This window comes from Protomyctophum bolini (genome assembly GCF_963924005.1).
Source record: "Protomyctophum bolini genome assembly, chromosome: 4".
Classification (NCBI taxonomy): Eukaryota; Metazoa; Chordata; class Actinopteri; order Myctophiformes; family Myctophidae; genus Protomyctophum; species Protomyctophum bolini.
In genome coordinates, this window is record NC_137865.1 from 17,987,543 (window position 1) to 18,003,439 (window position 15,897).

The window sequence follows — 15,897 nt, forward strand, 5'->3', positions numbered from 1 at the left end:
AAAAATTCATCAATGAGTTCAATATAAATCAAAAGTGTCTAGTACCTCTATAGAACAAAAGCCAAATCAAATGTAAAATCACAAGTAAAACTAAACTTAAATTTTTTCTACATTTAATGTGTACTCATCTCATTCATTGACAGACAGACAGACAGACAGACAGACAGACAGACAGACAGACAGACAGACAGACAGACAGACAGACAGACAGACAGACAGACAGACAGACAGACAGACAGACAGACAGAGATATAGATATAGATATAGATATAGATATAGATAGATAGATAGATAGATAGATAGATAGATAGATAGATATTCCCTTTCATCCGTATAGTTATACGGCACAGTGATTCCAAAACATTTTAATGTCAAGGACCACCCAGTTTAATATGCATTGGGCCCGTATGCCCCTTTCATGCCATTTTGATCTTCGGGAAACGCAATGTACAATTACAACAATACTTGTAGTGGAGTAAAAAGTTCAATAACGGTATCTGCCTCTGAGATGTAGTGGAGTAGAAGTAAAAGTATTGAAATTTGTACATAAAGTAAGTACACCACTGCCAGTTTGTTTGTTGAATCCAGCAGTGAGTATAGGTTAGGTCTGGTTGGTAGCATGGCTGAATCAACCACAGTCACATTAAACTGCCGGTGGCCACCAAGGAAACCGGAGAAGGGTTGTTGTTTTGTTGTCGTCAGAAAATACAACAAAAACTTTTCTTCTCCACTAAATAGATGAAAAAAAAACGGAACAGAAAAGCGCTGGGTCAGCCTCAGCTGTTGCATGTCATGGCCAAGGGAATGCGTCATGTACACAAGACGAAGATAAACACATGGATTTGACTTTTAAAAGAATCCGTTAAACAGCCATGGGTGGGCTGAGGCCATCTCTCTGATGAGTAAACAGAGGAATTATACTTCTAAAGTCCCCGTCAACACGAGAGAGAGACAGACAGAAGAGAGAGAGAGAGAGAGAGAGAGAGAGAGACACAGACAGACAGACAGACAGACAGGAGGAAGAGCATTATTCAGAGAGGAACCTGGATCCATGTGCATCACATGGCTAGACAGTCATCTGGTTCAAATAAGCTGACTAGAAATGCTTCAGGAAAAGCTTGAAAGAAGGAGAAAAAACAAAGAATAAAAACCAGTCTCTGATGAAAGCTTTGAAAAGAGGCCCATGACTGAGACAGTTGGATGAATAATATTCTAGCCTCTCTTCTGTCCTGCACAAGGCCAGACAGCAATTAGGGGGTGCAAGCTATTTTCTGCCCTCGACGAGTGAGCGCCCCAGCACAAAGCCACTCCGAACTGGGGTGCCACAAGACGAGAAAAGGGGCTACGTTTTTCCTTGCCATATTTTCCGGCCCAGATAATACACATAATATTGCATTGTTCTCTAATTATGATCTCAGCATCTTGCGTAACACCAATTGCACGCACTTTTTCTGTTCTGTAGCCTCAACTTGGTCACATCAGTCTAATGTGGCTCTGTGGATAGAGACACAGCCTGCTTCTTTTGGAGACATTTCTTGATGTCTTGTTGTTGTTTCTTCCTTGCAGGCTACCGCAAGCTTTATCATCAATCTCCTTTTGATTTTCTAACTACACCACCCTGATGTTTGTGGCCTGAGAGACGCTTTTGAGCAACCCATCGGTGAGTACACTCCTCATGCGTCGTACACCATGGAAACAACAAGCCCTCCGCTTTTTGTGTATCCTCCATTTGCCATTTTAACTCATTGCACGGCTGTAGGCCACTTTACAAATGTAAATAAAATATTCAATCAATCAGTAACGTCATGGATGTTAATTTAACCCCGTGAACCCTATAGTGTCCTAATTCTAGGCCTGTCATAACAGTGAAAGAAGAAGATTTAGCATGGACAACGCATCGTGTTACGACATGTTGTGGACTTGCAAAGAGATTTGGTGTAGAGGGAAAACAGAGTATTGACTGGGGGACCCCAGTCAACGAGGTATAATAGGATGTAAGTGCTGAAGTTGGAGAGTGTAAAAATGGACCCATTTGTACACCCCCCCCCCCCCCCCCCCCCGAGATAAACTAATGCTCATCTTCTACCAGTGTACACATTTGAACCCTTTCAAACTAGAGACGCACCTCCTGCCTTTTTTCTAGCGCGCACACGCACACACGCACACACACACACACACACACACACACACACACACACACACACACACACACACACACACACACACACACACACACACACACACACACACACACACACACACACACAGTAATTACAGAGGCATTTTAAACACAGGGCAGGCTCAGCTGACTAGGGGAACATCAAAGCCAGAGAGTGACTTGAACCTGAGAGTGCGGGCGGAGGACTCAAGAGATCCACACTGCAGTGCTCACTCCAAAGACATGATAACAGCCCTGCTCTCTCTGACTTCCAGCCCCGCAGCTTGCGCGCACGCACACACGCACACACGCACAGGCTAACATGTTGGAGGGGGAAGAAGAGGAGGAGAGGGGTTGAGGGGACTATAACCCCTCCTCACTGCTGTAAAAGAAGGAGGAAAAAAGCAGAGAGAAGAGGAGGGAAAAAAAACAGGAGAGGGGGGAAAAAAGGAAATCACAGCCATACGGGCTCGGGGTGCCTCGACCGAGCTCATGTGCAGCGGCGGCGGAGTTTGACAATGAGGAACCGTTGGAAAAGACAAGACCCGTACTGCCTGCCGGCCGGCCGGCTGCCCTGCCCCCACCCACCCCTCACCAGCCCCACTGGGACACACCATGCACACTGGCTCAGTCATCTGTCAGCCATTAGGTGAATCAGGACTGCTAAACGGCGGCGAGATGCAGAGCCCTGCATGGCACAATGCGTGGGGACGGGACGGGGATGGTGGACAGGTCCAGAAGACGGCTTCACCTTTTGAGAGGCAGAGGAGGGTGAGGTTTCTGGGGGGTGTTGGGGGTGGGGAGGGGTTGTGGGGGGGGGGGGGGGGTGCTCTACTTCAACACTCTGCCGTCCGACTGCTTCATCCACCAGCACTCACACACATACTCAGTCACTCAGGTAAGACCGTTTCTCTTAAACTTCAACTTCACAACAAGTGTACTGACTTGCTGATATTCTATTAAAACAAATATGGGAGGGGGGGGGGGGGGGAGTAACGATTGATATCTGATATGCTTGTGGGAGGTTAGAACAGACTTAGAATTAGAAGGTAAATGCTATAGGGTGTGGTTGTTATTTGTCTTCTATCCCAAACTTAGGGTTGCGACCCATGTCGGGTCACAGACCATAAAAACATTTATGGGTTGCAACTTGCAAGTAAATATCAGTTTTTTTAACCTTTCCTTGTTGTGAGCATGTAGTTTGGTTATTTGAGCTGTTTTTGAAATAGGGAAATGGGGAATACAAGCTAATAGAATCTACCAAATACATTATAAACTAATCAGTTTATAATGTATTTGTGTTTGTTTGAGTCCGGGGAAGACTTGAATGGGCTTTGTTTGTGGAATAGTGTAATTCCCCCTGAATGGTCTGATAACATTTCAAAATTGGTTGAGAAAATCACATTCAAATGGAATACAAAATGCCCTTTGAAAAAAGGACAAGGAGTCACTAAATTGAGACTCTTGAGATAAATGTGCTCTCCCAAGTTGTAACAGCTCTAAATTTCACATGATTAGGTGGGTTAAATGGAGTTCATCTGAGCATAATAGGGCTTACTACGGAATAACATTTGCAGAGAACTGGTGTTGAAAGTGTTGAAAACCACCCATGTTTTAAATGCCCGTTCAACAGTCAGAACAAGAGATTTACACCACAAACAGGAGATAAGTGACACTTGGTCCATTTACAGCTAGTTCTTGTTGTGCCTCGTTGGTTCTGCGTGGTGCTTTTAAGCAGCATTCCCGCTTTGCTAGAGTTTCATGGTTCTGGAACACTTTAGGTAATCCATTGCCAAAACAAATCCTGCTAATTCATGTTTATATTCTGAGTGGGGAATAAAGACTTGACCATGCAACAGCTAGGAGCACAGCTGATTCAAAGGCATCTATGGCTTCAATGGATTAAAATCCTTCAATTCTAAATTCAAAAGCGTTATACAATAGAGGGTATGCACGTGACATCATCATCATACCCAGAAGTTTTGTGGGAATTCTCACTGAGTGGCAAAAAACCTACTTTATGACCTTGACCGCCCATACATCCAAACAGAAAAGTCCTATCTGATTGTATTAAACAACGTTAAAGGACCACTTCACCACTTTTCAACCTATCTTCATATAATAGGTCCTCACTAATAATCATGAAAAAATGGCGCAATTTCTTTCTACTCGGCCTGTGTCTCATAGGAGGGCTGTGGGAAGTTCAGAAACCGTCCTCCAGTGACATCAACGATGGGGAATACAAGCTAATAGAATCTGCAGGCTTTCTAGTCCTGAAAAGTTGCAATGCGAAAATGGAAGCCATCGTTCTCACGATAATGAAAAACATTTTTGTAAAAATAAATAAATAATCTGCCTAATGATGATGTCACTGGAGTTTGATGTTGGCAGTTTCTAAACTGCCCACAGCCCTCCTATGAGACACAGACTGAGTATAAAAAAATCGTGCCATTTTATCATGATTATTAGTGAGGACCTATTATAATCGATAGGTTGAAAAGTGGTGAAGTGGTCCTTTAAACGATCACTTTGCCACTCGATTTCCCATTCACTTTAAGCATGCGCATACCCTCTACACACCGAGAGAGCACATGCACCCCTATTCTGAACATGCCATAATAGTGCGAATATTTGGCAACAATTGCAAATGTACAAGCTCAGAATGCATCACTTTGTGACGCGTTATATATAAGCTTGTAGATTTTAGAGCTTGTAGCAATTTTCTGCAAAGAGATTTTAGAGGGGTAAAAAGGAAGGGGCCTAGTATAGACCTCTGGGGGACCCCTGGTCAACAAAGTACCACATATAAGGTTTAAATATTATAGTAAAAATCTTTTGTATTGCCTTTTTTCTTTACCATCGAGGGCTTTGTCTAGGATTGGCGAGCAGCACCCCCCTTGAGATGACCCCACCCACACAACCCCCTGGAGCAGGTAGGCCACTAGTACTGCACATATGGAACCATTTATACAGTGGAATGCAAATATACACATATTCATACAGTGCAGTGAAAATGTACACATTCATACAGTGAAGTGGCAATACAGGCCTACATGTATTATGGGTAAAGGTACGTAAACACTGGGAGTGATTATTTTGTGTGATTATTTCGCATACATTTATACGGCTGTTTGTGTTATGAATAGGCTACACACAGCAATTCTAATGAGGCAACATAATGATTTTTCGAAACGAGGGTGATTTTTTTCATCGCAAAATTAAACCATCAAACTGAATGAATAAAGGCATCACTAAAGTAAAAGTTTTATGCGAAATAATCACGTGGCTTTTTCACATCGTTTGTTTGCGTCGCTCCCCGGTGTGTATAATGACCGTTAATTAGGGAAACACTCACTTAACGATAACAGCTCAACACTATTTACTGGTTCTAAGTATTAGCATGATCCTAAGAATGCATGCGTGCCAAGGTGGAATTCTGCTCACACCTCAGTTCAGACTGCTGGCTGTGCAAGTCTGCCAAGCACATGATAAGCATGATTAGGTTGAGTCTTTTAAAGCAGTGGTCCTCAAACTGTTCAATTTCAAACACTCCCAGTTTTGTGTGCATTAGGAGGACCACGGACCCCCATAACTCAGAGTGTACAAATGGAACTAAGTGGACCCGTAAGGGTCCATTAGGTTCAATTTGTGCACTCTGAGTTACAGACCTCTAAGGGTACATTTTGGTTATCAATTGGTTTGGACCCTGCTTTAAAAGGAAAGATGGAGAAGCAACGTGAACTAAGACATAATAACTACAGCCATCTTCTTATACAAAATCCTTGATTTAAGTACGGTAGCTAATGCTAATGTATATCAAGGCCAAATGTCAATGGGCGAATTTGATCAAGTTGTACACAGTGCTATCTGGTGGTTGGCACGAGTGTATGGATTCAAGATTAAAGTTGCAATGAGGAACTGCAATGAGGAACAGGTATTTTAATGACTCAAATGTAATATGTTAATTAAATATAACTGGCAGCACATCCGCATTGAGGAATTGAGACATTTTGGACTATGGTGTCAGGAAGTAGGACACCTGGTTGAAACTGGTTAAAAAGTAGTACTGCCTGAAGCTCGTAAAGGACAATATCTCCCCTGACTGAGCAGAGATCGGTTGTCATCGTGATACTGATAAACAGGAACTTAAATTATACTATGTAAGTGTGATTGATCCAAGCCGGAACACAATCGATTGATCGATGATTAAAATAAACACACTCTGAAATTGCACACGTAACTTAAAGGACAACTTTAGTTTTTTTCAACCAAGGTTCATGTTTTAGGTTGTTATTAGAGAAACTAAAAGATGAGTGTTCTTTTTTTTTTCATTTGCTGCTTTCTTTCGTTTTAGGGATTTTAGCTGTTTTTGACAGGGGGGCGGGGGCATTCGAGCATGGGGCTAAATATGTATTTCTTTACAACATTTTATAGCGATTACTTTTTAAATTCTTTACTATAGTCCTACTAGACCAAGAAATTACATCTGGCCACAAAAAATCACAGGATCTATACTGAATGTGAAGGTAGCCTACTGGGGGGAGCACTGTGTGTCATAGGGTCAATTTGCCAGTTTGACACATTCAATATATCCTGTGATCTTTTGTGGCCAAATGTAATTTCTTGGGGTCTAGTAGGACTATAGTAAAGAATAAAAAAAGAAATCGCTATACAATTTTGTAAAGAAATACATATTTAGCCCTGTGCTCGAATGCCCCCACCCCCCTGTAAAAAACAGCTAAAATCCCTAAAACGAAAGAAAGCAGCAAATGAAAAAAAGATTACACCCACCTTTTACTTTATCTAATAACAACCTAAAACATGAACCTTGGTTGAAAAAAACTAAAGTTGTCCTTTAAGTGGCCATTTGGGTGGGCTTTTAAAAGATCCTCAAGCGAGCTCTGATCCAGAAAAATGAGTTATTTATGGCAGCTTTAAAGATGACAGTACTGCGAATGGGTGGGGGTTAGAGGGAGTCGACACATGGCCACGGAACATGCAGGCTCCTTTCTGTGTTCAAGGTCCTGTTTTCGCAGGTCGACGTTTTCAAAGACAGAAGTCAAAACAACACATGTCCCGGAGGATGGGAACAGCTGGTAAGGGCAGAGCTCTGTGTGTGTAATGTATCTCAGTCAGAGATACATCAAGGATAAAGCATCACCGCCCACCACTGGTAGGGAATATAGAATATTTATTTGAGTACTGCTACTTAGAGTAGAATTTTTAGGTACTTTTACTTTAAAGAAAGAAAGAAAGAAGCACTTCCTCGGGAAACAGCCCTTGGTTTAGGCAGTGGGTGCTCAGCTTGAAATATAACTTCACTCATGAACCAACAAAGTGGAAAAAGCAGCACAACAAAATAAAAGATTCTCATGTTTTATTGAGAATGCTGACGCGTTTCGGCAAACAGCGCCTTCTTCAGAGCACAGAGTACTTTCACTTTACTCTCTGCTTTACTATTTTTGAGTGGTGCAACCACTCCAAGGAACAGCAATGTCCCTATGTCCGTCCCTATGTCTGTCCCTATGTTTAGAGTACCAACAGGGGGCACTGTTGCACCACTCGCTTCAGACTGGTCTGAATTTTCTATAATAGCCCACTTTGTACTTCTACTCTCCACTACATCTCAGAGGCAGATATTGTTCTTTTGATCCACTACGATTATTTGAAAACATTAGTTACATAAGTTACTTTGTAGTAGGGATGTCCCGATCACGTTTTTTTGCTCCCGATCCGATTCCGATCGGGAGATATTGAAGATATAAAGTAAAACTTTGATCACAGGATTTCTATATTGTGTTATTGCTACTGTTACTTAAGTAAAACAAACTTCTTCCACCGCTGATCACCGCCCACCACACACCTGTTCAGTGTTCACGGCCGCACACAGGAGCACGCACGCATGTACGAGCTAGCTAGGCGCTACATCCCTCCACCTCGGCACACCCTGTCTAAACTAGTCCATGCCTGATCCAATCTGGTATGCACTCACTGTGAACCGCGCCAGATTATCATGTTCACCGACATGATCCAACGTGAAACAGGTTGTGGGCAAAAATTCTTATTCAGAAAAGGAAAGCTACGATAATGATGATTAGCTGATTATGCAGTTTCATTCACTGATGGATCATGAGGCTTGAGAAGGTCACATTATTAAAGTTAAGCCTGATTAATGCCTGGTTGCACGCTGGTGTTGTGCGCTGAAAACAGCTGATCTACAACAGTGGTTCTCAAACGTTTCCATGTCAAGGAACCCCAAGTTGTGTTTGGCCGCGGACCCCAACAGTTTGTGACAGGAACCCCACTTTCAAAACCACAACACTTTGCAAAGCAACGTGACACCAGCACATAAGGAAGTCTAAAGGCCAGTCCACACCAAGGCAACTCCTTTCACACGGCAACTCCTTGCAACCATTAACTTCAAATGGCACCAGTCTGCAACTGGTCAGTCCAGAGACTGGACAGACTGGTTGAAAGTTGTATTGGTGTGGACTGGCCTTGAGTGAAGCATTATTCCATAATCTTCGTCAGTTCACTTCTGGATAGACTGCTGCTACAGGAGCTGCAGTCTGTATCTGATTGTGAACGAAAACGAACTGTCTGCAAAAAAAGGAAAAGTCTGTGCTCTGTGCCAAAACTATGCCTCTGGCGTCCTCCAAAGACTCAAATAAACAATCTTTGAGTGGGCATATAGAGTTTCCTCAACACGGTTTTTCTTTTTTAAGACAACAGCACTCAAAAGAAGATAAACCGAGAAGCCATAAGTCAACACAGAATGACAGAACGACATGGTTCCTCCGTCTGTCCAAACATTCACCGGAGGCCTTTCTTTTCCATGACCATGTTATACCAGAGAACCGGGCCAGTGAAGAGAGAGTTATTGGTGTCAGAGCAGATGAGGCATAAATGTATTAAGAAGTGACCTTTGCCACAAAACATCCCAGTCCTAACAACTCCCTCTTCCTGTTAAATTCCTCCCGGCTGTCTGTCTCTCATTTGTCATTAAAACAAAAAACAGCTTGCATGTCAATGACGACAAATGGAATGTGTGAAAAACAAGAACGTGCAACATTTATAAACTAATCTGACTTTAAACTAAAAAAAAGCAAGGTTTAAAATCTACTTACAGTAGATGATAGTTTATGAAAGGAGAAGAGACTCGAAAACGTTGCTTTAGAACTAAACTGAACCTCCACACCTGTTCTGTATGGGTCTCATTAACACATAGCTCCAAGCACAATGCTAGTTTACAGGTTTTTATGGGATAATCATACTGTGGTGATACTGTACGTACTACGTATGGAGATGCATTTATTTCCCCCAGTGTGTCTTCAAAAACATAATGTGTAATACTCCCCCTTGTGCTATCCCTCTACACCTAGTATGAACTAAGTGTACAGCAACATAAAAAGACAGCATGTCTTGTGTACAAATGGCTTTATTAGTTAATCAATCACAGCACATCAAAAGTTGGCTTAACGTTTAGATTTCAATTAAGGTCTCTATCATAGAATATATTTTCCAGCTGCTCTACAGTAGCTTACAATTTGTGTAATTTAACCCCGGAGGATGATACTAGATGGATGGATGCTAGATGCTTTATGTCATGAAACTGCCAGTCATTTTAAAGCATGCACGTGCTGAATGTGCCGCTTTTTGACGAACAAACACCCTGGAATTTGCTCACCATCTGTGGGCCAGAAGCTCCACAACTTTGGGATGAACAAGTAGAACCAGACATGATGGACTGATAGGGGCCTAGCTGGGTCACGTGGAACATAACAGAACGCATTCTTGTAGACATATAGTTGCGCGTATGTCTTTGTCAGAGAGCATTGTGTTGCTGTCAGGCTAGAAACCTCACTTCTCCGTCCTTTCAATGTTTGGTTTTTGAAGCCCTACTTCATCACACAAGAGTGTCACACAAAAGTAGTGAAAATAGCGGATCTACAAGCTCACAACGTAGATCGTAGATCAGCTATTTTCACTGTTTTTGGACAATGTACAATGTTTTCAACCAATTTACTGTATTGTTTAGAATACGAACAGGACATCAGAACTGCCAGCGCAGTGCATCTTTTATAAGAACAAGTTTAAATGAAAGCTTTAAAGACATACTTAAAAGGACCATACTGGCATGTTTAGCCATTGACTATGATCCATGGCAACCTTGATGTTACCAACCATTTTCAAAGCATACCATAGTTTGTTTGATTTTCAAGGAAGTCATTAGAAGCTATTCATTTCAGTGTGGTATGGAAATCACCTCGCAGAAACATTATACTTGCTGGAGATCATATTTGCAGGTACAATTGTTTTTGTTTTTTTATCACAATAAACGCTAATAACAATTATAGTCCCATCCCTAATTCCGACTCTCACACCCAATCTGTGTGATTGGGTGTGAGAGTCTAACCATTGAATCTAATCTAACCACTTAAACCCTATACTGGAGTCCCCCAGGGGTCTATACTAGGCAGTCCTCTTTTTCCCCTCTACAATATCTACAGTAGGCTCCAGAACAGGGATGCTAGGGTTTATGCGATAATTACAACCCCTTACTCTAGGACATTCAATCTATCAACGTCTGAGGAGTGAGAGAGGGTAAAGTAATCTCTTTGACAGAGATGGTGAGTTTGGTGAACTCCCACTCACTCCATCAAGCTGATAGCTATCGACAGGCCCCGACATGACCAGGCCCCGTCAAGTCTGCAGCACTGCTGCAGGCCTCACGTTAAAACAAACATACATTAAATGCTGTGCAAGATTCATTCCGAGAAGTTTTTTGGAGGCTCTACATTTCTTCCCAATGCCATGTTGAGGAAAAGCAGGCATCGTTCCAAAGTCATTCATGTAAGAACCCTGATCCCAATCATTCCATGAGTCAGGGATTGCCCAAACTAAACGCTTCCAGATTTTCACACCCCAAGTCTCCTCTCATTTCATCTCACTTCATCTAACTTGAGCAGGGTTAGCCCACAAACAACTGCATGACCATGCTAAGAAGGTTCTACTAATGATTTGGTCAAATTCAATATGTTTATAGTCGCTCAGATTGGCAACACGCTCAGAAGTTGCATTAACTGTGCACTACATCTTACAATATTGCCACCTATGTCCAGGGCCCAGCGACCCCCAGGACTACAGATTATATTTAAATTGTAAATTTAATTGTAAATATGTGATTGACATAAACCATGCTCAAAAGCAGATCTGCAGATACAGGATAATCATTTAGTTTCCATGAAGGAATTGTGGCTGCTGGTGTTCCAAGTGTTATCAATAAGATGTACAGGAACAAAATTCAGATGCATTTGTTCTGGTAAATCATTAACCAATGTGCATGCAAATGAAAAACAAAAGAAGACATCATGGTGTGACATCATCTTTTCATTGCTCTCTGAATTGTAATACATTGTGGCAAACTACATTAATATTACTGTGTTCTGGAATGACACCGCAGCAGAGCCAAAACAACCACGCTTTGAACTGAGTAGGATATTGAATAATGGGGAACATTACAATAGAAAAACATTTTCTTCATTCAACGCATGTACTCATTGTTGCAACATTTGTAACTTGCTCTGTTTTCCAGGTTCTTGACCAGATGCAGACTTTTATTCCCGCTGTCAAAGCTCCACTTCTGTCCAAATATTTAGAAAGTTCAGATAACATCTAGTAGGATGTGGTTTCGTGTGTCATTGTCCTACTCTGCCAAATTATACAAGCCAGTGATCCTGTGAGTTAAACGACTTTTTCCCACTACACTTTCTTCAAGATTTTGAAACATTTTGAAGAAAGCCAAAACATTTTCTTTGAAAATAGCAGATCCACAAGCTAATTGGTCTAAACTATTTTCGAATTATTTATGAAAACATTTCTATATAATGGCTATTGCCTACCACACCGACATCAGGGTTAAAACAGTTAACCCGACAAATCATCAACTGCATTATTTTTCGCTTGTTTCACTTTAACCACTTGAACCCCGGCAAGTACAGTTACAACTAAGGGTTTAAGTGGTTAAAACTCAGTTTAAACCACCAAATGTAACATGAGTAACCGCCTCAGGTTTCAACCATGCCACAAGAGGAGACCTGGGGGGACCTCCAAGCCACAGCAGCGATAGCTCAAGCTAGGGACGGGCATATGGGCTGGATCAGGAAACACAAGCCCCTAGCGACGTCACGGCCGAGTGACCCCGGGGTGACGGGTTTGTAGAATGTTCCTGCCGGTGGCCTCGGGCCAAAGTCAAGTATGTCAACGTTGTAGCATGTGGATTTCATTTGAACCGGTATGTTTGGTTTACTTCAGCTTATGACCCGGTCGTACATTCGGAACCCCCCCCCCCCCATTCTCGGCAGGAAACGGTCTGTTTTTGTTAGCAACAAACGGGTATAAATTACTAAAATGGTGCCGTGGTCGTCAATTCATCACACACTGCCTTATTGTGGCTGCCATTGCACACATCTGACAGGGCTATTGCTTGTAAGGCAATCACCATTACTTAATGATGTTTACCTTCCTGCTAATCTACGTGAAACCATGCTGATCCGTATACCCAAAGGTTGTGCAATAAACATAAAATATTTGTCTTGTGTCTGGTTAATTTTCTTCTTCTGATAAATAATGAAGAAATCTCTTCTGAAAGATAACGTTTGGTGAATAATGATGTTTTCACTGTCAACCATCTAGAAATAATGTCACTGTAGAAGATCTTGCTGCATATATATTGACATCATCTGGTTCTACATGTACAGTAAGTGCAATTAGGATAATAGGCTGTCGGTGAATAATGTGAATCCTGCAAGATCTTGGGGGGGGGGGGGGGTTCGTCAATTAAGGGAATATCTGATTTTAAGTGGCAAATTTTGTAAAACAGCTTTCTTCACTTTACCGCCCATTAAGAAGGCTGTCATCGTGACAGGTCATCAATCTTTAAATTACTGATCCAAATATATGAATGCTAGAGAAATGGATGAACAATGTATCAGCTATGAACTTGGGTTCTTCCACTACTAGAAACTAAAAGTAGAAAGAAAGATTGTATTTACAAAAAATGATATATAAATAAATAAAGGAATTCTACAACCAATTAGATGACTAATTGTCAAGGAGACGGCAGGCCTAAGAGATTACCTACTTAAGACTCTTTATACTTCCTACTAAGACCCACCAAGAATGTTTTCACACTAAACAAAATATCACAACACGTTGTGAGCTTTTAGATCGGCTATTTCTGCAGAGTGATTGCCCCCCGAACGGGGACAGTGGGTTTAAGAGTACAAAACCTTTGAGAGAAATAACAAATGAATTAACATGAGTTGCTGCTGCCAACTGCAAGCCACAACTCTGTCTCTCTCAGTGACATGATGTAGGCTTGCTGCCAGAGGAAAAATAAGTAATTGCACAAGGTAAGTTCTACCCTATAAAGCCTAAGAAATATTTTGTATTATTATTGTTGCCGTGTTGCACAATAGAAGAGCTTCATAGCTGTGGCATTTTAATGACAGAAAACATAATCCTCCAAAAAAAGGGATTTCAACGTGACATGACATGAATCAGCCTCTATCTTCAATAAATTCAGACCTAAGCCTGATTCGTCATCATATAACGGTGTTGCTCGTCGAAAGTAGCCAATATATATGAATAAAGATGAAGCAAAAATGGTTAAAGAAGTAAACATCAAAATCATCATAATTTATAGTATAAATAATTGCAATTTGCATTTTGTTACCGTAGTTGAACGTGCTCTCAAACGTGCTCTCAAGCCTATACACTATACTTGCTAAATAAAATATTTCGAATTATTTAACCCAGGGGGCGGCCTTAAGGATCGGGAGGCCCCGTTCATGACGTCATCATTTTAATAATTAATCATTATTATTTACTTTTATTTTTATTGTTTTTGTAAGTGTGTATTATCGGACTTCAAAGCATGAACAGCATACACAGCCAAGTAGAAAAATACACAAAAGCATCTTGATTAAACATTTTTTTACTTTAAGCCAAGGTATAATTGGAAGGCAGCATAGGCTATACAATGATGCAATCGCAACTCTCAGCACTGCTAGTGCAGTGAGTACACACTGGGAAGTGGGAACAATTACAACCAAACAACACATACTGTAGACATGAGTACCTGCAGTGAGTATTAGCTGTTGCCAACTAGGTAAGTGGACGTACCGGATGAGACTGAATAATCGACAAGGCTGATTGGAAGGCTGTGATGCAATGCAATATTACTTCTACTACTACAAACTTACTACTACTACTACAATATTTTTTTTTTGGAAAAAATATAATATTTTTTGGCGGAGGCCCCTGGAGGTTTCAATTGAAACATAATATATAAGGCCGCCACTGATTTAACCCTAGAACACAAAAACCAGTGATTTTCACCCGGACGATTATATTTTTGTAATTCTCATAATGTTGCTGATGTCTGAGGTGGGTGGGTCTTTCAGTACCTTCATGATGCTCAGTGACATCATAGAAGGTAGGTTTGTTTCCCTGTCCAAATCCCAGTTTTATTCTACAGGTAGGTGTTGTGTAAGGGTGAATTTCACCTGTGTTTAGTGAGAGTGTGCATGAGGAAAAACTCCCATACACCCACAATTGATTTTTAAGTTTATTTTATTCACTGGACCATTCTCACATGTCTTAGGAATGGGTGGACCAAAGGAGAAGTTCCCAACTTAATTTAGCTTTTTTTTAGGAATATTAAAAAAATAATATGCACGTTTTTCACCGAATTTGGAGATACAAGGTTTCTGCCCAACAGCAACAATATGTGGGTTGTTCAGTTAGCTTTCTTTATTGAGGTCTGTCATGTTGTTGTTACCTTTGGCCAATGTATCTACATTACTACAATTTGCATTTTTGTGTGGCTGGCTTGCACATTTTTATGTAGCAACAACGGTTCAAATGAACCAGCCAGCAGTGTTCTATAAACACTCATTTCAGGCCTTGATTATGGACCTCATGAACTAAACAACTTTTACTAACATTGATTAAAACCAATTATTTTTACTAGTAAAAGTAATACTTTGCCAGGAGCATTACAGAGAGCCCTATTAATGCAATGGTAAACAGATGGGCCATCCGGTGAAGTTTGACTTGGCACAAGTATGTTTTCTCTAGGGAGATTTCAAAATAAATTAAACCTAGAATATAAATGGGGAAGAATCATACTACACTATTATATATATATATATATAGTCAACTGCATGGGATGTCTTAAATAAAATGACGAAGAAGAAGAAGTAGCCTAGAAACCAAACAAAACAGAATTTGAGCATGCCTCCAAAGATGGCAGTAAACTGTGATTATTATTAAATAAGACTGCACAAGGGGAAGAAGTCAACTGAAGGTCAAATACTAAACACCACAATATGAACTACAAGTCAAAACTCTTTTATAAGATTTGTACACAACTGCACTGGCTTTCAGTGGTCCCAGGGGGGGTTCCCCAGCTAAATGATTGATAGTTGGGAAGCAAACGGACGCTTACAGGTCTGTAACTCCAACCTATGAGAGGCCAGCGTTCCATTTATCCACTCTCAGACAAACACTATTAACATTTTAGAGTTTATACTGGGTTCCCAGAGATACAAGTTGTATTATGAAATGGGGTCTGTGTGTAAGTGCAGTGGTTCTCAACCTGTGGGTCAGGACCACCTTGGGCCTCCACGTGAAGTAAGTAAGTAAGTAAGTCACTGTACTGCATCAGAAGTAAT

General features: G+C 41.1%; 1 protein-coding gene and 1 long non-coding RNA gene across 4 annotated transcripts in view; both read right to left on the bottom strand.

Moving 5' to 3' along the window:
* LOC308314834 (A disintegrin and metalloproteinase with thrombospondin motifs 20) overlaps nt 1-15,897 on the bottom strand; it is a 147,256-nt gene that overhangs the window by 27,532 nt on the left and 103,827 nt on the right. The window lies entirely within an intron of this gene.
* Nucleotides 7,936-12,726, bottom strand: LOC308314835. Its single transcript, XR_013963993.1, has 3 exons — nt 9,512-12,726; nt 8,464-9,431; nt 7,936-8,368 (listed from the first exon to the last, which is right to left on the bottom strand). It is a non-coding gene; the product is annotated as an uncharacterized lncRNA (long non-coding RNA).